This window comes from Diadema setosum, chromosome 20 (genome assembly GCF_964275005.1).
Source record: "Diadema setosum chromosome 20, eeDiaSeto1, whole genome shotgun sequence".
NCBI lineage: Eukaryota > Metazoa > Echinodermata > Echinoidea > Diadematoida > Diadematidae > Diadema > Diadema setosum.
In genome coordinates, this window is record NC_092704.1 from 18,411,517 (window position 1) to 18,437,557 (window position 26,041).

The 26,041-nt window shown below is 39.4% G+C and overlaps 1 protein-coding gene across 1 annotated transcript in view; it reads right to left on the reverse strand.

The window, feature by feature from the left end:
- The window catches only part of LOC140243862 (transmembrane protein 198-like), a 175,553-nt gene extending 152,130 nt beyond the window's left edge, over positions 1-23,423 (reverse strand). Inside the window, exon 1 of the mRNA XM_072323535.1 lies at positions 23,275-23,423. The gene's annotated coding sequence lies outside the window, so the exon portion shown is untranslated. The remainder of the gene's footprint in view (positions 1-23,274) is intronic.
- Between the last annotated feature and the right edge of the window lie 2,618 nt (positions 23,424-26,041).

Here is a 26,041-nt window from a genome sequence, read left to right on the forward strand (position 1 = left end):
CAAGGGCAGAAAAATGGGGGAAACTGATTATTACAATTCTTAACAAATTTACATTTCCGCCTCCCTTGGTTCATTCCTATATTATGACTCTACTCTCGATCTCTTCTCCCCTAAATAATTATGATATTATAGTAATATTAATAATAAAAACAACAATAACAATGAACAGTATAGATAAGGTAAACGGGTGGTTCTATGATCCATCAAACCCAGTTTAGATGATAAAAACAGAAATGAGGGAGCAAATGAAGATGAAAATATTCTTTGTGTATTTCTTCTCTCATAAACGTGGGTGAAGAAATATTAAAGAAAAAAATCCCACGGGTGCCTAATGCTTAAAAAAACCTAATGACTATGATCCCCTCCCCAAATATCAACAAGGAAAAGTAGAAATTACGCGGTGCGTAATATATGTCCCCGCCGGAAGTAGCATTTTGTAGCAAAATGTGCAATATAGGTAAAAAATCAAGGTCAAAGGTCAAAGAAGTCAAAGGTCAAAATTCTGTGTAAAAGTTTTGAAGCCCTCACCTAGTGCCATCACATAAAGCAAACGGAATCGAAATCGGGTTAGAAATGGCGAAGGAGTAGCATTTTGTAGCAAATTGTACAATATAGGTCAAAAATCAAGGTCAAAGGTCAAAGAAGGCAAAGGTCAAAATTCTGTGTAGGAGTTTTGAAGCCCTCACCTAGTGCCATCACATAAAGCAAACGGAATCGAAATCGGGTTAGAAATGGCGAAGGAGTAGCATGTTGTAGCAAAATGTACAATATAGGTCAAAAATCAAGGTCAAAGGTCAAAGAAGGCAAAGGTCAAAATTCTGTGTAGAAGTTTTGAAGCCCTCACCTAGTGCCATCACATAAAGCAAACTGAATCGAAATCGGGTTAGAAATGGCGAAGGAGTAGCATTTTGTAGCAAAATGTACAATATAGGTCAAAAATCAAGGTCAAAGGTCAAAGAAGTCAAAGGTCAAAATTCTGTGTAGAAGTTTTGAAGCCCTCACCTAGTGCCATCATATAAAGCAAACGGAATCAAAATCGGGTTAGAAATGGCGAAGGAGTAGCATTTTGTAGCAAAATGTACAATATAGGTCAAAGGTCAAGGTCAAAGGTCACGACTGAAATTCTGTGTAGAAGTTTTAAAGCTCCCATGTAGTGCTATCATATAAAGCAAACAGAATCAAAATTGGCTCATAAATGACAGAGAAGTAGCAAATTGAAGATTTTGATCACACACGGACGCACACACGGACGCACGGACGGACACACGGACGGACGCACGGACGGACGGACGGACAGACACACGGACACACACACGTACGGAGCCCGTTTCATAGTCCCCTGCTCGAACTCGTTCGGCGGGGACAATAATAATATTAATAATAATAATAGTATCAATATCTTGTTACAGTGTACATATTATGAACAACAAAAGAACAGTAAAGATTCAAGACTACAAATTGGTATGTATTCAAAATCAGGTTCAGGTGCCCTCTAAAAGAGCATTCAGACAGTCCTATTTCAATTTAGAACATCAAGTGGCTTGCAGACAAGTGCAATTTCATATTAAGTTACCAATCACAAAAAAAAGATAAATAAATAAATTTGCTTTCAACACATGTACTGTCAAAGCACTTGCGACTTTGAACATCAGATATCAATCAACAGCAATTAACCTGCATCCCAAGACAATAATTCAGACAAAACCTGTTCCTTGAAGAAATATTAGTACACTGTATCTATGTTAAAAAAAAATAATCAAAATTCAACAGATGCATGGCTCTGCGCTTGAAATACCCTTGTGCAAGAAAAGATAAGTGTCAGTTAAAAGTTGAGTTGTTTGACGGTGCACTAGTGTGAGTGGCTGTTCAAAAAATGGCCCATACATGTACATTAATGCAGGGAAGTTAACATGAATTCCCACGCTTCCTCTTGTGGTACTGTAAAACCCTTTTGACACCTGATGTCTACATTAAAAGAAAACTGTACTGACATTATCTAATTGTCTGATAATTCTAATCTACATTTTTTGATGCCTACAACTGGAAAGAGAGGATTCTAAAACCCAGGATAAGCCTGTAATGATTTTTTGAAAATAAATGAAAATGAGCAAGCCAAGGAACGATCCACACAATTTGGCATACGTCACAGGTGCCACCCTCCGACTTTAGCAAAACGAACTACACATGTCAATTTACTGATGAAATCTCACATGAAGTACTGCAAAAACTGTTATTTAATAAAATTGCATTATGGAGCTGAAATAAACATGTTAAACAATATTAATTGATTTTTAAAAGGAATCTCTTCAAAAGCTTTTTATTTAGATAAAATTTGTGGGGAATATTCTAGATGTGCAAAATGAAATTGGCATCATTGTCCGAACGTGCTGCCCATAGAAAACGTGTGTAAGTAACGTTGCACTAACTATACTATGCATTGATGATGAGCGATAATGGTTCGACAGTTCAAACTTAGATCTATCTAATGAAGATGAGGACTGAGTGATAGTCAACGGCAATCGCGGTTTACGGCTAGTTAGAAGAAAAAAACGGCACCCAGTACACATAGACTCTAGACTAGAACTAGGACTAGGACTAGTGAGCAGTCAAGGACCGAGTAGATTCTAACGTTACATGGCAGTTCAAGTCTTGATGAGTAGGCCCCTACACTCACTTGTCGCCCCGTCGACAGCTGTACATGCACAGCGCTAATAGGCACAGCGTAAACGTTATAGTATACATACCCCTGCTGCCAGAACTTGAAGCAAGTCCAGACGAAAGTCCAGACTCCCAGGTCTAGCGTTGCCGTTAGATCTAGGCCCTTGTGCTGCAGGCCCTGTTGTTTCTGTGCTGAATTTTGCAGGTAAGGTATCTGCTTTATGGATTTTCGATGTTTTTGTAGTCGAGATAAATCTCATGGTGGTCCTATTAACACCAAGGACTAGATCTAGATCTAGTTTAGTTTTAGTAGGACCCATACCTGGGAAGAGTGGCCTGACCACGTAGATACTAACAGTGCCGCCGCTTCGCGATCCAAGCGCTGGTGTAGGTATAGTGCTAGTGTACTTCCATATCCATGTAGATATCTCAAAATTCACTTAACCAAATTGCACCAAAATCAGAGGAAATACTTTATGACTCATAATCACTTGCTCACGCTAATTGGAACCAAATCGCAAGTCGGGAAGCGTAAGTGAAGTTGTCGACTTTCCTGTCGTCGCTAAAAATAATCTGCTCTGTACGACTAAACAAGAGTGATCTCGGCATAGGCCCTACCTGCCTGCGCACGCACAGACTGAAGTTAGCCGTGTAATATGATGAGACAAATCTTTCAAGTAATCGGGAGCAAAATATCAATTTATAAATTATTTGAGCTAAGTCGAATGAAAAATATAGTTCATAAATCACACAAATTGCCAAAATCATGACATTTTTAGTTTAGTTCCCGCGTAAATTCCCCGTTCGCAAAGTACTAGTCGGCTAACTTCAGTTCTAGATTGTGCATGTCGCGTTTACCATGATCTCTCGCAAAGAGTGAGTTTTTTTGAGTGACGACTTGAAAGTCAGCGTCAATATTGATACTTCTCGATTACCGATTTTGTTCAAATATAAGACAGTATTTTGAAATATGCTTAGAAGTATATCCTGTAATTTTGGTGGGATTTGGTTCAGCGAAATTTGAGACAGCTGCATGAATAGGACAATACACAAGTGCAGCCTGCTAGCTAAATTGGGCCTAAGCGTTGTCTGCTACTCTGTACGATTTAACGCACGTGTATGCGAGAGCTTGTAATCAGTGATATAGTTGGCACCTGTGACGTTACAACATCCAAGCTCGTCAGCTCATTAGCATAATTCTCACCCAAAAAGTTCAATTTTTAACATGAAATTACGGGCTAAATCATTATGAAATTTTGATTCTGTTTGCACCGCTGGGTCTTTTAGAATTAAAAGAACAACATATAAAAAGATACAAAACCGGTACAATGCCCTTTTAAGAAGTTCATCATACATTAAAGGTAGGGAATCCCATTTGCATGCCTCAAATGAAGAATTGTATAAATACAGTGGTATGTTGAAGAGAGTATCATTTTAGAAACTCCCATAAAGTATTGAAAGTAGAAGGTAACATTTAGTACATTTTTATTGACCGTTAGATTTTGAATTGAATTTTTTTCGGGGCTCATCGTAAATTCCAGTACATTACTAGGCTACCTTTGCAGACCCATGCACTGCATGTGTGTCCATCATGTATAATTTGCGAAGAAAGTTCATCAAAACTTACAAACATTTCTATATACATTCTTGCCACACACTCTATTTGTTATTACATCAGCTCTTATACTTTTAAATTTGTGTTTATAGATAAAAAATACAGAAGACTGCAACAAAAAGGCTTAGGTGTGGCTGACACACAGAACTACCGAGTAATTGAGTTTTGTGCATTATTCAAATTGTAGATAACTGTTGACTTCCAAATTTCTCAGCAGTGGCCTAAACAAGTCCCCTGAGGTTCATAAATGTTTTGCTGCATTTTGGGAGGTCTGTAAAAGGTATCCCCTACCTTTAAGAAGTTCATCTACACTATGTACATATTTGTGCATGTACCTATTGTTTACTTAAATATATGCAGGTAGGGTTTAATCTCGATTTGATGAAATTTAAAATGTAAAACATGCACAAATTATATGTGAGGAACTCTTTGAATTAACATAAAAATACATATTCAGCACAGCAGAGTGGTATTACAGTACAAATTACACATATGCCACTTACACCCAAACTGTAGTGCTCTGAACACAGTGTAATTCATGTAACTGTTTCTGCCACACATTATAGTTGTTTTTTCCTTTGTTTTTTTAATAATCTTCTTAACATCTATTTCCAGTCTGATTATGGGTTAAGGGCTAACATTGATTAAGAATGAATATGGGTAGTACTGTATACGCCGAATATTTCCCGAATTTCACGAGTCCGCTGCTATTCGCGAAATTAAAAACACACGAAAATATTGACTTTAATCCCGATATGAATGTGACGTACAATTGTACGTGCATGCATTTCTTCATTCAGTACAAGACTCCACGATCGCGAATTTAACCACTCGCGAAATTGTCAGGAAGTCCCGATTTGTTAAAATTTAGACTCGCGAAATATACGGCATATACAGTATCTTGCCGGTAGTTGCTGTTAGCTTGGCTCAAGCAGCATCTTTTGTAACTGAACAGACAGACCTCTGTGTGAGTGACACTCTGTCTCAAATTGTATGTAACATTTCTGCATCTGGTTAAGCATTTTTCAAGTCACTGATGTACAACCTGTACTGGACAATAAAAATTCTGATGTACTGTAAAAGTGGATATTTTCGCGTGACTAATTTTTCGTGCTTGGCCGGATAAGAAGAGTTTCGCGTGTTTTTAATTCTGTGGAATCAGGACATCAGCTCCTGGAACATATGGCATGCAAAAATATTTGCGTGCTTTTATTTTCGCGCTAGCTTCTGGTTGCGCGAAAATTTCAACACTGCAAAAATTTCCACTTTTACAGTATTGTATTTCAGACTTTGCTATCACTACAGGCATTATACAGAAAGCTGCCTCCTGAAAGCCTTATGTGTGAACACAATCAAATCAAAATGGGATGGGCAATACTTGATAGCTACAAATGTATCATTGCACATGTACACCTGGCTGAGATACACACACTAAACAGTTGTACATGCAGTAGATCATTATGAAAACCATACAATTTTGAAATAATCTAGACTTTTTATGCCTTTAAAGGGGAAGGCTAGTAACTGATCAGTTGGAATCAGTGGAAATGCTGGGAGATGATTATTCCAATCCTTATGGGATTCATTCAAGAGTTCATTGTATATCTATTGTTGTGTGACAATGATTTGCTTCAGAACGGTCTCATATTCAAGTAATGTGCATATTAATGCTCCGTCACTGACCAGGGACGCTAACCTGGAAGCATTAAACTGCACATTACTTGAATATGAGACTATTCTGAAGCAAATCATATTCACACAACAATAGATATACAATGAACTCTTGAATGAATCCCATTAGGATTGGAACAATCATCTCCCAGCATTTCCACTGATTCCCACTGATCAGTTACTAGCCTTCCCCTTTAACTTGGTAGAGCACTTGCACTGGACTGGATTTTCTGTCTGCTTATCACAAATGAAAAATTTCTTACATTGGTAAGAATTATTGAGATGAATGCACTTAGAGCTTAAGAAATCTTGTCCTCTTCCCAGTGCCTATAAAGCAGCAATAATGAAATTCCTGTCCAAAATTTAAATTTAACTGGAGAGAAACAAATGTATGACTGTGGTACCATCATGTTATGGAGGCAAATGTACATTGTATCTTTATAATGTATACAATGTACTTCGTGCCAGTGCTGATGATTTTAACCTAATGCCCTGAATGCAATGTACACAATGTTGCATAGCTATCAAATCAAGGCTTATGCAACAGCAGCTGTGACTATAATAGAAAGTATCATCTATTGGGTAACCATGAAAGATTATATGTTCATGTACATATGTATTGAATAAATGGTTTATCAATATTAGCCTACAAGTGTGTATGACATTCTAGTCATAAAGAAGACCTTGTCTCCCTCTTCCTTGTTTGGTCAAACATTGATAATCATATTTTGTTTACTGGTACTTTAAGACCATTTGCAGATGAAACAAAAACCCAGCATTAGTGCTTTAAAATAGTTCTAAAATGTGAGTTAGGGATAGAAACAACCACTGTAAAAATTTGAATCTGTGTTATCAATGTTAAGTATTGTTAAATACACAAAATGTGAACAATAATTATAATAAGAATACTTCCAGACTAAACCGTCTACAGTTATGGTTTATTGAGAAAAATACTGATATCTCCTTATATTTTAGGCTTTATTGCAAAAATTGTATATATGGTAGGACGTTTTGTGATACAACAAATCTATACATATGCATCAAAGGTGATATCTTGAAAAATTTCAAAATCACTTCTCCCAAAGGTAAACTGGACCTTTAAGTATGGTACCTGCCATTTGCTCTATATGGGGTTGAAAAATCCTGTGTACCTGTGTCCAGCTCCATCTGTATTACTCTGGGGTACACAAACATGTACTTCCCCAGTTTTGACAACTCTGTAATGATTGAACAGTATCAAAATTACCAGAGGAAAAAGAAAGAAGATGTCGGACAAACAACTTGACATTGCCCTGTCAAATTCCAGAAGGCATGCTATCTCTGGCTTGTGATTAGCAACCTCTTGTCAAGCAGTGGTGTAGAATGAAGTGTGTGTGTCATGAGGAATGTGAATGAATTGTGATAGGAGACTGGCCTGTGGCAACAAGATATAATGAGCTGGCATTCCAAGATGAGAACAGGGTGCTCATAGCTCACTACATGCTGCCCTCCTCTTGAAGACATGTATGTTTGCTTATCCACAGTACATTCCTCCCTTCAATACATACACCTGTATTTAATTTTGATTAAATATACAGGACTATAAAAACAGTTCATCAACAATATAACCATGTATGGTTAAAATTAGAGATCATCATCAAATTTTGCTTAGTTAATATCAAAATATTATACAAAGTATGTTGATAGATGCACTGGTATTATTAAAGGGATTGTATAGTTTTGGTTGAGACCCAATTTCAGGTTTCTAACATTTTTTGGTGAGATAATGAGAAACCTCTTATGAAATATGAAAGAGCATGTAATTCTATGAGGAATTCAATGTTTATTTGATGAAAATTGGTTTTGAAATGGCTGAGATATCAAAAAATAGTGATTCTAATACAGTGTGGGACCCACACTTTATTATAATTGCTTTGTTTTACTTTGTTTTTGGATGTTTCAGTCATTCCAAACCCAATTTTCATCAAATAAACTTTGAATTCCTCTTAAAATGGTAAGGTCTGTACTATATCATAAGTGTTTTCTTGGTATCTCGCAAAAAGTTAAAAGCCCAATTCTCATCTCCACCAATACTGTACCATCCCTTTAAGTGATAGTGACAGAGGACCAAGAAATTATACCTTCACCTTAAGTAGATCATGAACGCAATATGGAAAATAACCTGGACAATCTTTGTACCATTCAACAATAGCTACCCTAATGCACTCATTTTGCTTACTGCTGTTGACAGATATTACACATAAATCACCAATAGGCAATCTATTTTTTCTCTAGAACCATAATGCACCTAGGCAAAAGCAACAAGACCAACACTAGACACATCTGACAGCTATGCAAGAGACATGTGCTTGGAAAATATCAACAATTTATATCTGAAGTAAAGTAAGAAACAACACGAGTAAATAGCTGTTGTAATGGCTGGGTTGACCTGTGATGTCATTGAGGAATGCCATGGCAATGATTTGCCCAGTCCTGAAGCCACTGTGTGCAGTAACCAAGTAATCATCTAGCAATTTAACATTCATATATTGAATGCCAGACATGTTGAATAGCTCACTCTACTCTGTAGAAAGATCAGTATGGTCTCACCACTTTATTTTTAATAGCAAGTACATGTAACTGTTGATTGTCACGGCCACTAGATATGAATGTCATTTACAATGACATTTTAGTTGGAAGTTGAAGGAATGACAGTTGGTCTTCAAACAAACATTAACAAATAAAAAACATACACACAGAGAGGAAGAAGAGTAATAAACATGTCTATTATTTCTTCAACTGTATGCCCCAACCACCTTGATAGAGCTGATACATTGTAATGTAGATGAAGCGGTAATGAATGAGTCTTCTATTCCTACAATTTGTCTTTTTTTTTTTCAAATTATCCCTCATCAAACTAACATACACTGTGACATACGAGTGTACTGTACAGTGTACAAGTGTATGTCTGCCTTTATAGTGCAAAGTTCATTCAGACTTGTGTGAGGTCTGCAACAATGGTTGCAGCCATCTGGAAGTCCCACGAGATTGAAAAAATAAGATATATTGTTCCACCCACTCAAAATCTGTTCATGAACATAGAAATAGTAAAGGATGTGTATGGTACATTAGCCTGTCCATAGAATCATAACAAAGAATGCCTTCATCAGTAACCTCCACTCAATGCTTTCATTCGCACCTGTGTCACAATACAGTGTGAATGATAACACCTTGGTCACAATATATAATACCACATGTACAATGTACCTGGTGATATGGCAGTGAGAAATCTTCTCATCATTATAGATCTTGCATTTTTAACACATTGTGCAGTATGGACTGTGCAAAAATCTGGAATGAAATGTGGACCTAAAATTACAATCTTTTACTGAAAGTAATATTTATGCACTTGTCAATGTAATAACTCACCCCACTACCCCCGGACATGGGTGCGTCATTTCCTCGTTTGGTCCGTCAAATTTGTGACCCAGGTGTTCCGTCAATTTACCAGCTTTATCCGTCAAATATTTGACCGAGGGGTGCGTCAAAATCCCATCATTGTCGGTCAAAATTTTGACCGAGGGGTGCGTCATGGTACGTCACTTGGCTATGGAAAATAACACGCATTATTTTGAACCGAGGGGTGCGTCATGGTACGTCACTTGGCTATGGAAAACTGCACACATTTTTGCACGCTACCAGTACAGGATACACGTACCGCGAGTGAAATTACAGTGAGCGCTTTCCCGCGGCAAGTGAAAATCAAAGTCGGGAAGCGTTTTGGAATAAGAGGGAAAAATGCTTGCCAGAATCTGGCAAGCAAATAATTTAAAAGCCACCCTTTCTCCTTACATGTACATTTTCCCTCCAACAAACCTATGTAATCATGCATACTCAATCTCAAACCAGGGACTGTTCAGCGATGTACACTGTAACAACTTAGTTCAACCTTTACTGTCGAACACTTAGTGCCTATTGCATATTGCGATGTAACACCAACACACATTGCTATTGAAGAAAGTTCATTTACATTCCAATACAATGTGCGTCTAAATGATGTTCTGTGGTGACAAAGGCGAATTTTTGACAGTAAAAGAAGCGGCAGCAGAAGAAACTGCCTGCCGCATGCCATTTTCTGCTCGCGGGATAGCCCGACCAGCAGACACGCGACGCTGTTAGCTGTGCGAATCTCTACGTACAGCGACTGTGCTGTATGTAGTTACTCGCGGGAATGCGTGGCGTGGTGTGTACCTGCGCTGCAGCAGTATGCATCCACCGGACCAGCAATGGCCGCGCACACACAGCGCATCTGCACACATGTGATTGTCATGTATGGATTGCATGCACAGAATACATACTACTGTACGGAATATCGTAGCAGCAGCGTGATATCTGTACAGTGAATGACGGTACGGTGCTTACAGGGCCATGGTAAGGGAAACTTGATGAAACTTTTACAAATTATGTTTACGAACTAAAAGAAAATGAAATTGCTTGAATAAAACGTATGCAAAAATCGTTTCAGTATTAACGGGGGTGCGTCAAATGTACCGAGGATGTCCGTCAAAAAAGTGACCGAGGTGTGCGTCACTTTCAACGTGTTGTCCGTCAAAAAAGTGACTGTGGTGTTCGTCACTTGCAGCGTTTTGTCCGTCAAAAAAGTGACTGTGGTGTCCGTCAAAAACCCTGTGTGGTCAGTCAAAAAATGACCATGACGCACCCATGTCCGGGGGTAGTGGGGTGCGTCATTACATTGACAAGTGCATTATGTCAAGGACTTCAAATTTACAGTACGCGCAATAAGAAACGCCTCCGTCAATTTCGTTTTCCAACGAAAGTTCGTTATCGATCGAGTAGCAACGAAATCTGGACGAAATTTGGACGAAATTTCGTTATCGATCCATTAGCAACGATTCTGACGCTTTGTGGACGCTTTGTGGACGCATTTCACGCACGACCGCCCGCTCAATTCCGTTCGGCAAATGCGTTGCTCGTTCGGAAAATGCGTGTTCGGAGCTCGGCAGTTTCGTCCAAATTTCGTTAGAAGCGTCCGTGATCCAAGGCGCACATGGAATACAGTACACACGTGAATCACTGCAAGATTAGACTCAACAAGTAGCACAGCGGTCGGGAATGAGAACAGTAGACAGGCGTGGAATTCACCTGATACACATAATAATATTAAAAATGGTAACATGTATACATATATCGATGCCGTTTTCATTGAAGCAATTTGTAAAAGTTTTAGTTTCCCTTACCCTAGCTGTAAGTACGGCACCGTTAGCAGATTATTCACTGCATTTAGTGAAAGTCACCTGATACATCACATGGTGGTATGCGGGCTGCATGTAACCAGGGAATGTGCACGTATGGGAAAGGCGAGTGCGCCGTATGTGCGTCGCCATTGCTATGGCATGGCTCGCTCGGCTGAACGAAACAGAGATGTTATACGATGTAGTAGTTCACGTGTTTTGTTTTGTTTTTTACAAGCAGAAAATAAACAACTGTTGATCATGAAATAGACTAAATTATCAATCAGAGATCATTCGGGTTCATAGTATTTAAGAGAAATCACGCAATTTTGGCGAGGGTGAACCCACAGGAACCCACAGGAACCTTATCGTAGAATGCCGACCAAAAAGAAAATGGTTTCACTAAAATTGCGTGTACGTAAAATCCATTTGAGTATACAAAGAAAATTAACCCCCAAAAAGAGGAAAAAAGAAATTAGAAGGATTTGTTCGCCGTTATTTGGTCATTAAATATTTTGTCTTTCTTCAGCAATTGCGCGTTATATTGCCCGTTTTTTTTTTTATTGAATCAGGGCCCTGTTGCATAAAACCCTTACCGCTGGACTTACCGCTCCTTTCTAGCGATAAGTCTTCAAATCAGCGGTAAATTTTATAATCCTTGATGCTGATTGGCTGTGATGCCTAATTTTGACGGTAGTTACCATTGAAATTCAATCTTCAATGGTAAGTTTTATGCAACGGGCCCCAGAAAAGCAAAAAAAAAAAAAAATATTCAAAACAAGACAATACGTTTAATTCTTAGTTTGATATCGTTTATTTCTGTATTGGACAGAGAGATAATTCAGACGGTACGTGGAATTTTCAAAGCGACTAATTCAGACTGATTCTTAGTTTGACTTGGCTCTTTCTTTCTTTCTTTCTTTTTTTTTTGGGGGGGGGGGGGTTGAGGGTCATGATCGTTGTACCCATGCACCCATAAGGTTCGTTAGTACGAAAATGAAACATTCAGATATACACGCGACTTCCCTACACGAAAAATAGATGTTCGTAAATGTGATAGTCAAATTATGATTCATAATCCGAAAATGCACGAATGTTTGTGATTGGATAGGTGCGTTTATTGTCGGATTAGCAAACCTTCGAGTACTGTAGTATCGAGCCTGTTGTATTCACGGATAAACGAACTTTTGGAATAATGAATTTTATATTCAGAGCAAGACAATAAGTTTAATTCTTATTATAGTTTGACATCGTTTATTTCCTAGTTGTGAAGCGGGAAGCGAGAGATAATTCTGAAAAGAAGTATACGGACGGAACATGAAATATTCAAAGCAGCTATGAGATTAAATCTTAAGTTGTTTATTTGTTTGTTTGCTTGCTTGTTTGTTGTTATGCTCAAGTGTTGGTGTAATTATATATACATTTTTTTTTTTTTTTTTTTTTTTTTTTTTTTTTTTTTTTTAGGGGGGAGGTATTTTTGAAGTACCCACTGCACGTAAAGTTCGCTGATGCGAAAGTGATAAAATGTTCCGTAACACGCAAATTCCCTACACCATAGATGTTCGTACCTAGTGTGAAAATAAAATGTATTACTATTATTATTTTTTTCCCCATTGTTCGATTAGCAAACCTTCGGAGTGTCAATCCTTTCGTTTTCGGATAAACGAACTTCCTTAACTCACAACACCACTTTCAGAGTAACAAACTAGTCATTATTTTATTCGGGCATTGAGAATACACGTAGTTCAGGAAAATCTTTAAGGCAAGAATTACGATGGATTCTTATTTTGAAATCATTTTATTGATTTCCGTGGTGTTCATTATTCCGAAAAAAGAAAACGGGTGCGCTATTCCGATGGTTACGGCGTTATTTCGAATCCGAAACACGCATATTCCTTGTGCCTATCCATGTTTGTTGATTCGAAAATGTAATCATGCTGCGGGTAATTGCTATAGGGCCATATATTGTTTTATTTCTGTCTATTGTTATATTATTATTATTATTATAATTCTTATTATTATTATTATTATTATTATTATTATTATTATTATTATTATTATTATTATCGTCTTTAACATTATTAACCAATATTTTGATTAACGAGCATTTTGTTGGCTTTTTTTTTTGGGGGGGGGGGGGGCATTGCCCGATTAGCAAACCTTCGGAGTGTCAATCCTTTTGTTTTCGGATGAACGAACTTCCTTTCCTCAGACGAAGAAATCAGAGTAACAAACTAGTCATTATTTTATTCGGGCATTGGGAATAGTTCAGGAAAGAAATAGAAGGGAGGAATCCGAAACACGCATATTCCGTGTGCTTATTTATACGTCATGTTTATTGATATGCTGGGGCTAAGGGCCTATTGGAGGTCGTTATACCTCTCGTTTGGTGTACGATTTCTTTCGTTTCATATCACTTTATTTGTTCCCTTCATATTCTTAATCTAAAGGTAATTCTTTCAATTGCCTCGCACTGTGTACATGCATTTTCGTAACGGCGATTTCCCGCTTTGCTGCAGTATTTCGAAGGGTGTTTGATGCCAGCCGCTTCGGTGTGCTCTGTGGTAATGTTTATGTAGTTGTCGGGGAGGTTGTTGATACTTTGTCTGTTGACATTTATTTTCGTACAGGCAGGGGCGGATCCAGGAATTCTGTACAGGAGGGCGGAGGGGCGCAACTAATATTTCTGGTGCCACTTCCGGGTTTCACTTCTATTTTTTTTTTACGATAAATAAAGGGGGCGTGCGCCTCATGCGCCCCCTCTGGATCTGCCACTGCTACGTGTTTATCTCGAGTGATGGTGATCGTGTTTCTAAATGTTTATAAAAAAAGGACATTATCTGAGTGATGCCTGATGATAGTGCAGGTGATGTTAATCAACGATGCTGATGTAAAAGACGGCTTGCTGTGGATGCTGAGCGTTTATACGTGCCCTTCGTTTATTTAAATAAGTTTTCCCTCTTTTACTCTTCTTTCCCCTCCCAAGAATGATAAAAAAAGAAAATACTGTACCTACACCTCACAACAAAAGGAACCACGTGTGAACAACCATCGTTAAGTTCAATCGAAACGTTCATTTCTAGCAAAGAATAAGGGGAAAACACGAGTGACGGAAAATGATAGAAGCGACGAGATTGTCTTCTTGTGTATAATGCGGTCTCTTGGGATTGGAAAAACCCCACCCTCGGATCCCTTTGTGGAAATTTCCACAAAACCAGGTGCGTGCCAGACCCCAGGTGCCAGACGAAAGAATGCGCGCACTGGTGTAGTATATCGATCGAAGAACTCGCTGGTGAGTTGAGTTAAAGCATTCATTGCAAAGATGTTCTGATTCTTTCGCCTTTCTTTAGGCGCATACATCGAACAGTCGATTATTGCGTACTTGATCTAAGTACAATGTATTTATATGTTCCCCAGCTGTAAAAAGGAATTGATTAATCACTCAAAAATGCAATCACAGATTATGAAAGGTCTCATATGCCTAGACAAATTCACTGAGATGTCCTATGTGAGATGCAGCCACCACCCGATTAAACAGCAAAATCATGACAGTAAAATTTCACGCTCACCAAAACTGCCTATTACTTTTCATATGAATTTTGGTTATCAACACTCGTTCGTGGATTTGTTTGTTTGCATGTTTTGTGTGTATTATTCCTCGATCCTGAAAGACGTAATAATTATTCGCATCGAACGTAAACTGTTTACCGTAACTAAGCCTATGGCGCATTCGATCCATTCAACTAGCAGTAAAGGCCCGGTCCCACTGCACTTACGGATGCAAAGAGGATGTAAAGCGTACAAAAAATCCTGCCATCCGTTGGAAAACGCTACGAATCCGCTGTGTACCCATCGCATACGTGTTTCATCCGCTCTATCCATCGAGCATCCGTCCACTGTGATTTCATCCGCGCAAAAAGTTTTAAGCTGCTTAAAACTTTTAGAACGGATGAACTTTCCGCTGTGTACGATGTAAATCCGCGACATACGAGCAACAAACGTTGTATGTCCGTGCGGCATCCCTTAAACGTCCGCTGCATCCTCTCTGCATCCTCTGGGCATCCTCGCAACTCACATCCGCTGCAGCTAAAAACGGAAAGAGGGAGGAAAGATATGGTACGTGGAACGTCTTTACAGCGTTAATAGCACGTTAATAGAAAGGATGTAAGCGTATGCATCTCGTATATAAAGCATTTCGAAAGCATCCCCTCTGCATCCGCTCTGCATCCGCTCTGCATCCACTCTGCATCCGCTTTTTCTGCTATGCGTCCGTTTCGCAATTATCTCCGGTAACCCCTTCGGAGCTGTCATCCCCTTCCATCCGCTTTCATCCGCTAGGCTTCCGATGAACATCCGTTTAACATCCCCGCTACATACTACCCACGTCCGTTCTATTTCCGTTCTGTTACCGCCAATTTTCGCCAATTTTGTCAATTTCTGGAGCGGATGAAAGCGGATGAAGCCATCCCCGAAATTTTGCTCGTCCGCTGTGTCCTTTCTGCATACGCTTTGTGTCCGTCGGCCAGTGGGACCGGGCCTTAACCTCTAAGGCAGTAAGTTAGTAGCACCTGGTGCATTCCTTTGAACCACATGTTTCGCATATCGGCACATCCAAACACATTAGCGATCGTCGTTATGGCAAACTTTCCGATTACAGTCAAGGGAGAGGAAATCGTAATACTGTACATGTACTTACGAAAGTGATTATGCTTAAGATCAAATAAAATGAAGAAGTTTGAAAACAACTTGGCAACACTCAATCAAGTTTTTCATTCTCTCACACAATAGCTCTCTTGAGAAAATGAAAGCATTCCCCCTCCCCTGATAGATAATGGAAGTTTTCATTACTAGCCCAGCAAGTTTTGGGAGTGTACATTTTATGAATGTTTTTAGGATAGAGTCAAAAGGGACCTAAGCTTTCGATTATAGCAGAACCTTCGTCAGAAGCAAAATGGCAAATAGGCAGAAAAAGCAACCACACACATGTAAAGCGACTTCACACAACAAGAACAGTCAGGGCAAAGGGACACGGAACAAAGAAAACAAAAGGAGAGGGTAGGAAGTCATGGGCAAGGAGCCCAACAGGTAAAGGGAGGGGGATTAGAGCAGGAGGATGGACAGACAAAAGGCAGGGGAAGGTTAGTAATGGTCGCCGTGAGGGCCAGGGGGCAACCATTGAAGGAAAAGGATGAATATGGAGGCAACATCAAACAAGATAAGGAACAACAGAGAGATAAAGAAAGGTAAAGCGTGAAATAGCAACAGCAAAGGGGGGGGGGGGGTGAGCAAACAGCAAGCCCTAGAAAGGATCTGTACAAGTACCAAGAGGATGCAACAAAATGAAAGTGAGAGTCAATCAACAAATGCAATTAACCATATCAAAGTATGGTAATATTTATACAGTAATAACGATGATATTGACAAAACAAATTAGAATAATAATCATTAAAGCACATAAAAAAAGGGGGACACAAAGTCCATGGGAGAGAAAATGTATACTTGCAAAGCAAGTATCAATAGGCAAAATAAATACATTTCAAAGAGCTGGTTCATATGAAATCACCTTTGATTTATGATTTTACAAACAAGAATTTTCATCGCTTACCTATTTCTTTTATTACTTTCGTAATGTCATGATATTTCATGATGGCATGTGTTCTGTCTTTACATGGCAAGATAAGGTTTTTTTTTTTTTTTTCCATCCAGGGTCAAAAGAAGAAAGTGATAGAAAGATAATTGAAAGGATAGAATGAAACACCTACTCAGCAGGCTCTTGATATAACGCAAAAGCAATTCGTCAGAAATGCAGTACAGTTCTAAATAATTTATCAGTGGAAAAAAGAGCAAAGAAAATGGGATTTCGAGTTCAATAGGAGTAGGAACATCGCAATTTACAGACTTGGACCTGATACAAACATATTGTCTAGCTTCTGGTTGAGTTTCTTCAGAGACATAAATTTTGGTAGTAAACCAGTGAACAAGCAAAAGGATACAATTAAGTGAAAAAATAAAATGCAGGTCTCTAGACCACTCCAGTGCACGATCGAGCGAACAACACTAAAACAGCCCCCAGGGCCAGGCCATGTCGTCAGTGTCACTCTCGTCTTAGATCATACAGGCCTACATTGTACATACATCGTTTCGTACTCGTCATCGCCAACGTCATGATGGTCGGTCACACGAAATAAATTGCATCATCATAAGAGCTCTTATATCAACACCACTAGATAGTAGAATCATTATCATTATCACTATCATTCCAGTCAATCTCATCCAAAGCGAAACCCTCAAAATCCTCAAAATCATCGTGGTTAATACTCTCACAAAACACAGCTGTAATTTAAACGATTCAGACATCGCAGACCTAGCTACACATCTTGCACACAACAATGAAATGGAGGTGGAAAACTACGATGAATACACAAAAAATATCGACGATGGCATTTTACCGTAGCAGAAAATACACAGAGTATCTTGCACCGGAAAAAAAAAATGGATGTGGAAAACTACGATGAGGAAAACTAGGGTGAAAACCCGATGCGTGAAGACGAACGATGAAGACACTTTTACGGTAAAAATACTTACACGGAAACAAACGAGTGGGTACGATATTCTCGCACACACGAAGATAATCGACACATCGTTCAATCGAAAAACTCAACAAACACTCGAACAAAAACTCACCCCAAATTGTGGCAAACAGGGTAATCACTTAATAAAAATGAGAAAAAAACACTCTCAGAAGTATGATTGTACTCTGAAGAGAAAGGGATACAATGATACGGAAGCAAAAGAGAGAAAATGAGAGAAATGGACGTGAAACCTAGAGAACTTCGACGAAAGAAGAGCTAGCGATTCGCGAGTAGAGCTAACTTTGTATACACTGTAGCTAGCTGTGTGTGTGATCGCGCGTACAAAGGGTTGAAAGCGTTGAAAGCGTTGAAAGCATTGAAAGCGTTGAAAGCGTCCACAGCTTCGGAAAAGCGTTCGGGGATTTCGTTGAATTCGTTGAATTCGTCCAAAATCCGTCCATGAAGTCTGGACGCAAAAAGCGTTGAAAACGTCCCAGGCGAAATCAATAACGCTAAAAGCGTTGGGACGAAATTTGGACGCACTTTCGTCGGGCGTTTTCTATTGCGCGTACTGTACATAAGTACAGTTTGTATGTATCGGGTGTGAAATATAAAGAGAAGCATGACTGCCTCACAAATAAACAAGCCCACTAGATACACCACATGTAAGGTACATAATAGAATGGGTCGCGAAAATCCTGTGATCTCATTGGTTGAAAACTGTGTGTTGATTTTTTACTGGCCACATGCTGTCTCACAGAGTTAAACATGTTATCGCTTACTTGTAGCAAGAGTACGCGCACTACGCAAGTGTTTGCGCACTCAGTATGATATGCCTATTGGCTAAAAAACCATGCATCCGTCTAGTATTATGCAGCAAACCTTTCAAGCAAACCAGGAGCAAAAAAATAATGTTCATATGATTTATGGCAAGTTGACTTAAGCTGGATGAGAAATGCAGTTCTTAGATAGCACAAGACCACACACACATACACAAGCACGAGCATGATTGAGCAGACAGGGTGCTATGCTGTGCGTGGCAAACAATGCAACTCAACGGCGGTAAACCTTTGACCTTCATAAGATTTTGAATGCATGGATACTGCAAGGAGGGGATTTCTAATTAACCTATCGCAGAGGGCATGATATGTCAGCTGTCCTTGGAAAATTTGTTCTTTGAAAGAATGACAAAAATATCCAGAATAATCTGTTACATGAGCAGCCACCAAATGCACACACACACACACACACACACAGTGTATGCGCTTCACCTGCATGAGTGGTTTGTGCGAATTGCAGTGGTGGCAGATGGATGAAAGAGGCATAAAGATATCTACATGATTAATACGGCTAGCTAGGATGTTAAAAAATTGGAAGCTGTTCACCTGTTGAATCACAGACTTCCTCAAACTTTGCACAATCTGGCAATTATCTGCAATACGAAATGGTATTGCAAGAAATCCCACAGTGTGCGGTGGGCTTAAAATCATGTACACGTACGGTAAATATGATGGTATGTAAAGCTCATTAATCCTGCAACAGAGAGCAACGGCATGCAATATCGCTCAGTGTTCGATGAAACACATTGTAACTGTACCTATTGCTTGTAAAAATCGTGGTGCGAGGTGAGCTTGTAGCAAATATACTTGTCAAATGGCATTCCCTACAATAACTCCTTGGTGGGTGGTGGTTCATGAGATACAAGGTTGTATCATCATGATCATTCAAAGGGCAGAACAGTATTCTTTGTTTCCAAGTTAGAGCTTCTCAGTGCCATCATACAGTTCAATTTGAGCAGTTGAAAATGAATTTTTTCAGCTAAAAATATTGCTGGATGCACTCGAAAATACTGGAATGACCCAGACTTGCTCGTCGATCGCTAAGCATTAACGGTGTGCACGAATTCGTCAAAGGGCCTGTATGCGTACTCCCTGATGAAGTTAGTGAGCCACTGCCGCGACATCGCCAGGGTATGGTGGCTTCAAATGGCCAAGAACTATAGGGAAGTGGTGGCTGTTTTGCTCTTGGCGGGTAGTGATGGTAATTCGTTCACCAGTTTCACGGTATTTTTTAGTTCATCCAGCAATATTTTATGGCTGTTAATTCATTTTTCGACTGCTCAAACTGAACTGTTATAATGATGGCACTGAGAAGACGAAACATATAAGAATTTCTACTGTTATGCCATTTGAATAATCAAAGAGGGCTATCATTTTGGGGGTCATAACTGATCGAAAGACTGGTCTGTACCTTGTTGTCAGGGATATGTTCCACGGAGACTACGTCTGGCTTCACGGAATCCCCTCTTATACAGACCGAAGGCTGTCCTCCTGTCTCCTGTAGGGCTGCTCTGCCCGCTGTCGCGCGCGGACCAAGTGCTACCATAGCCCCATTTTCTTACAGCTTTTTTACAGTCAAACAAGTTTGACATGATATGACACATTATGCAGCAATATTCGGGTAACTTTCCCACATTATGCAGCAATATTTGGGTAACTTTCCCACATTATGCAGCAATATTCGGGTAACTTTCCCACATTATGCAAATGAAATACTCACATTTAACTAGTTTAGATCGCAGAAATTTGTATCCATATTGGCGATATCTCAACATTGCCGCTAGCTAGTTGTCAGTTGCCATTTGATACATATGTACATAAGCCATGCTCTAATTGGCCGAAGGGACCATTCCGTTGCATGTGCATTGCATCTGATTGGCTAACGGATTCATACACGTTGCAGAGCTGTTGCGAATATATCAATGGGCTGGTAGTTGCGTGTTTTCCCATGAAAATTTAACTCAAACAGCTGGTGAGTGATTATATGAAATGTTGATTTTACAATAGAAGTTCGACTTTGCAGATCCATAAACTGTGAATTAGATGCAATTGAGAAGGGTGTGGTACCGGTACCTCACCCAATATTTGTCATAGGGACAGTGGTAAGAGTCCCCCTACAGCGACATGTTTAACATGCTTCTGTACTGTCTACAGAGGAGAGCCTATATAAATGTCAAAAAATGATAAAAATCTCCTCTAGACAGACAGATTTTTCTGTCTAGGGTCATAACTGCCTTCTGCCCCTAAACTCTGGGATTGCCTAGAGATAGTCTCCGCAGAACATAGTTCGGAGCAACTGCAGAATACCCCACCATGCGGAAGCGTAGAACCAGTATTCATAGGTTTACCAACTACCTACGAACTGGAGTAGTACGTGGTATAAAAGCTAACTGGATAACATTGCTTGAAATTACAGTGTGCAGTCTTGGGCCAATGTACCAACGAACCTGCGATAGGCCTGTAGCATCTTCCCTCCTTCCTTTTTTTTTCTTTGTTCTTTTCTTTCTTTATATCTTAATTTCCATGACTAATTTTAAAAATAGATACAACCTCAAACAACCCTAACCTCGCTTGCTAATGCACGGATACACTCACCCTGCGGTGGGAAGTCTTCGGCCATAATTTCACTATCATAGATACAACCCTACACTGCCCTAATCTTGCTTGCTAATGCACGGATGCATGCATGACTCTGGCCAACGAACCAATGAACCAACTAAGCTACACTTATGTACAGAATGTGATGTCTCTGACCAACGCACGCACGTAACAATTACTGAACTAGCACACTTCGTGGGTCATTGGTTGACCAACTATGGTACCGCGAATCAGTAGTTTTTACAAGTACCTGTACTACATAGAGTAACAGATCGCTGGCAATTGCTGGACAATGCTCATGTAACGTCAATTATCGTATACTAGTTGCCACTTGCATGTATTTCCTATGCACTCCCGGGTTGGCGAACTAATGAAAGGCACTGAATATAGTTCGCTGCCCATAGCGCGCCACGTATTATTAGCGTGTGTGTTATACACACACTTCAATATACGATGCATTGTGCATCATCACGTTTGAAAAACTTTGTTAATCTGCCACCTCAAAGTCAAATCCATACGAAAACAAAAACTTTCATACATTAAAAATGGTTTTGTCACCTGTTACCATATACATGCTATGGTAAAATACATTTGGATTACAATTATTTGTGTTTTTATGGAGGAAAGAAGGTGGATTTGGAATGTCTTTTGAGAGCAATGAAATTCCGTCACCCCAGCTGATCTCCGATCGCGGCGTGCATTACATGCCAGGGCTGCCAACATTGGAAACTAGTTTAGAGTGAGACTCCCATAGGCCAATGCTATAATTTAGGAGTCAAAATGAGTGAGATCAATAGAAATGCATGCCAATGAAATAAAGTTTTAGAGTGAGAAAGGACCAAAATGAGTGAGTCTCACTCTCAATGAGTGAGAGGTGGCAGCCCTGACATGCGATGTGAATGTCTGGCGACTTTAGGTACGGTAGTGGCGACATTACTAGTATTCTATTTGCTTTGAGATCATTGGTTGACCAACAATCTCATACAAAGGAGTGGTGGGGTATTCTGCAGTTAAGCCCACAGAACCTCAGTACTGTCCCTAACGCAACGGTAACACACACAGACTGAACTTTTGGTCAATATTCAAGGTGGAGGAGTTTGTCGCTTATCATTTTTTGACATTTACGGCTCTCCTCTGTATAGCGTATAGGAGGGGATCCAATGAAGCCAGACATAGTCACTGCTGCAGAACATATCCCTGTCAACAAGATACAGACCGATCTTTCGGTCAAGGTTTGAGACTGCAATGCGACCTTATCTAGGGTCTCCAATCGTAGATAGACCACTACAGCTATCGTGTAACGTTACACTCTACTCAACAGTAGAAGAGTAGGCCTAAATACTATGACTAACATTAGTAACATTACAAAGTCAAAATGTCACTAGCGTTAGATAGGGTTCTACTCGTTAAGATCTATTACTGACGTTAGAAGGTCAGTAGTAACACTAACACTCTAGTAGATCTTAACACCGACCGTTAACTGTTAGTCGCAGTCGTACTCGTAGCCCACATTTGTGCAGCTCTTGAGGTTCCAACACGTCGCAGGGCTGCCAACATTAGAAACTAGTTGAGAGTGAGACTCCCATAGGCCAATGCTATTAGGTAGGTAGGTCCTAGATACTCTATTAGGATCTAACCGTTAACGTTAGAGGTCAGAATAACATGTAACGTTAGGGCCTAACACTTGTTACAGGTGAATTTGATGACCCTGGGTCAGTCTAATTTAGGAGTCAAAATGAGTGAGATCAATAGAAGTGCATGCAAATGAAATAAAGTTTTAGAGTGAGAAAGGACCAAAATTAGTGAGTCTCATTCTCAATGAGTGAGAGTTGGCAGCCCTGACGTCGGAACCTTGAACCTTGAATCCCTGTAGGCTGTAACGTTATTTAAATAGTGTTCCAGCTTTTCGTGGGAAGCCCTAACGTTACTGGGATGGCACACGGTGACATCTGGCATCATCTTCTCCCGGTTTCAAGTGCAACTTCAGTACAACGACAGGGCTGTAGATCCCCTATTAATAAATTTAATTAGAGTTTCTAAATTACATGAGAAGTTAACGAGAGAGCAAAAGGAGTAGAAAATATTCATACCTCATCCTTCGTTCAATTTTCCGTCAGACGGTTGACATGCACGTCATTACTTTACTTAGACGATGGTCTCTTCCAAATCGTCTTCAAAATACAATATTCAAGTCACGGCCACGGGACGGACGCACGGCGTTGACGATACATAGTACACGAGATCGCTGGCGCGGCTGCGGCGGCATTGATCACTGCAGTAGAATAGATAACTACGGACAACGGTACAATACCTATGCTTATGCTATGTGTGAATGTATAATGTACCGTGTAAACTTGACGGCGCAATCGAATTTTCGGCCGGCCACAAGAGTAGCTGTACTACATAGTGTAGTAATACGTAAGTCAAGCACTAGATGGCGCTCTTCAATATGCAATCAGTCGGATTTCTGTGGGGTTTGTTTTGTTTGTTGGGAGTGGTTTAAGAATGGGAAGGTTAAGTTGGGCACCACCCTGATCGTGTGATGGTATGGAGCAATATACTGTAAAAGTGGATATTTTCGCGCGACTAATTTTTCGCGCTAGGCCGGGTCAGAAGAGTTTCGCGTGTTTCTAATTCCGCGGAATCAAGACATCACGCACAGGAACGTATGGCAAGCAAAGTAATATTCGCGTGTTTTTATTTTCGCGCTAGTTTCTGGTTTCCACTTTTACAGTATAGTCTTTATTACCTTCCAGTATCATTTCGATTATAAGCTTTAACTTTCGATTTCTCCTTTGAAAATTTCATGTATTGTGAATTTATGGCAGGGGGAAGGAAGCAGAATTTCAGTTAAAGCAAAAACATTATTAGAGCAGCACCTCCTTGGATGTGTAATGAATGGGGTGGGGCTATAATTTCATATCCTGCCATTATTTTCATCATACTCACTAAAAACAAACACACAAACAAACAAACAAACAAAAAACCAAAGCAAATAATAGCCATGGATAATTAGTGTTTGTGAATGTATTTTTCATCATTGACTTTGTCTGAAATGATTGAATGTAATCATTTAATGTAATATGTGAATGTATGGCAAGAGGAATGAAATAAGACTTGATTTAAAACAAAAATTCTGAAAAAGTTGATTCTCTTTATAAAGTTTAGTTCCAATCTGCTCATGTACACTCAGTGAACACTTTTCCAGTTCATATTTTTTCAAAGGAGACTTTGAGGGGGAAAAAAATCCCAATGTATCATTTATATACCACATTGAAGGCAATTTAATTGGTTATCAACCCAGTAGGCAAATACCAAAGGAAAATTTATGCATGAGTGAACACATTCATTTCTGTTATCCGAGGCACAAAAGTAAAACTTGCAAAATTTGACGTGTTGTCATTCATTTGCAAATAACCTTCAAGATAATGATAACAAAATACCAATTTAACATAATGAGAGTCATGAATAAAATAGCAAATTTCTGTTCTCTTGTATCTCTTTATATCCTCAAACACAAAGTGGGAACGTGGCACATGAAGAGTTATATCTCGTTGTACATGTTCTTACAAAATTAAACAGACAAGAGTCAACATCAAACTCATCAAACTATCAGCTTAAAGAGAGGAGAAAACAGGAGAAAAAATGTATGGAAGAATAGATGGATACAGAGAGATGGAGAGAGAGGGGGAGAGAGAGTAAATGAGAGAGCTATAATGGATGTGAACATGAAGCATTCTATAAGCATTGAAGAATTTCATCCTTTGTACAATACCTCTTGAACTTCAACCTCCATTGTTACTTTCTGTCTCTTGTCTGTTAACATTTTGTTGTTGATATTGGTGGTGGTGGTGTGCACACCATTATTATACATGACCTAGTGCATGTTATATATATATATATATATATATATATATATATATATATATATATATATATATATACGTACTACAATATATATAAAATGGTCCATAGGACGAATATATGTCCAAAAACGAGGTATCTTATGGGGAATTCACGCCAAAGGGGAAATTTTTGATTCCCCTTAAGGTTTTGACAATGTTTTTCAATGCCATCAAACCTGTCTTAGCGACCGCCTGTCTATAGTAGCCACCTGCCATATACAACCAGTAAAAACAATTCCCTCCAAGAGAAAAAGCATGTTAAAGAACCTGTGAAATGGCCACTCTTTTCATCTCCCTCGGATGGAGGCAAAACACAGGTTTGACTGTATATATGTATTTGATACATACAGTCAAACCTGTCTATAGTGGCCACCCAAGGGAGATGAAAAGAGTGGCCATTATGTATATTTGATACATACAGTCAAACCTGTCTATAGTGACCACCCAAGGAAGATGAAAAGAGTGGCCGTTATTGAGAGGTTTTCCAACTTTTGTGTGCATTGCCTACATGTAGGGCCTACATGTATCATCATTGTATACATCTATAAGTACTTTCATGTACATGTAAATGATGCACACATGTTTCATGCATTGAACAATGCTAGTGTTTATCAAATTGTTGCACAGTAGCATATGTGTACAGTCATGCATTACTGTGACTAAATGAGTGATGAATGCAGTGGTGGTGATCACTGAACATTGCCCATGAATGACTGGCTCGACTACAAAGCAGAAAAACATGCTGAATTATTGGCTCGGCTAGGGCTCCATCGGGTGTGTGGCCACTATACACAGGTTAATATCTACCACAGGAAACAAAATTTGTGGCCACTGGCCATGTAAGACAGGTGGCCGCTATACACAGGGTCTTTAACAGGGCTTTTCTCTCAGGGGATTTTTCAATAGCCTCTACAAACAGGTGGTCAGTATGTGACCCGCTACAACAAAAGGA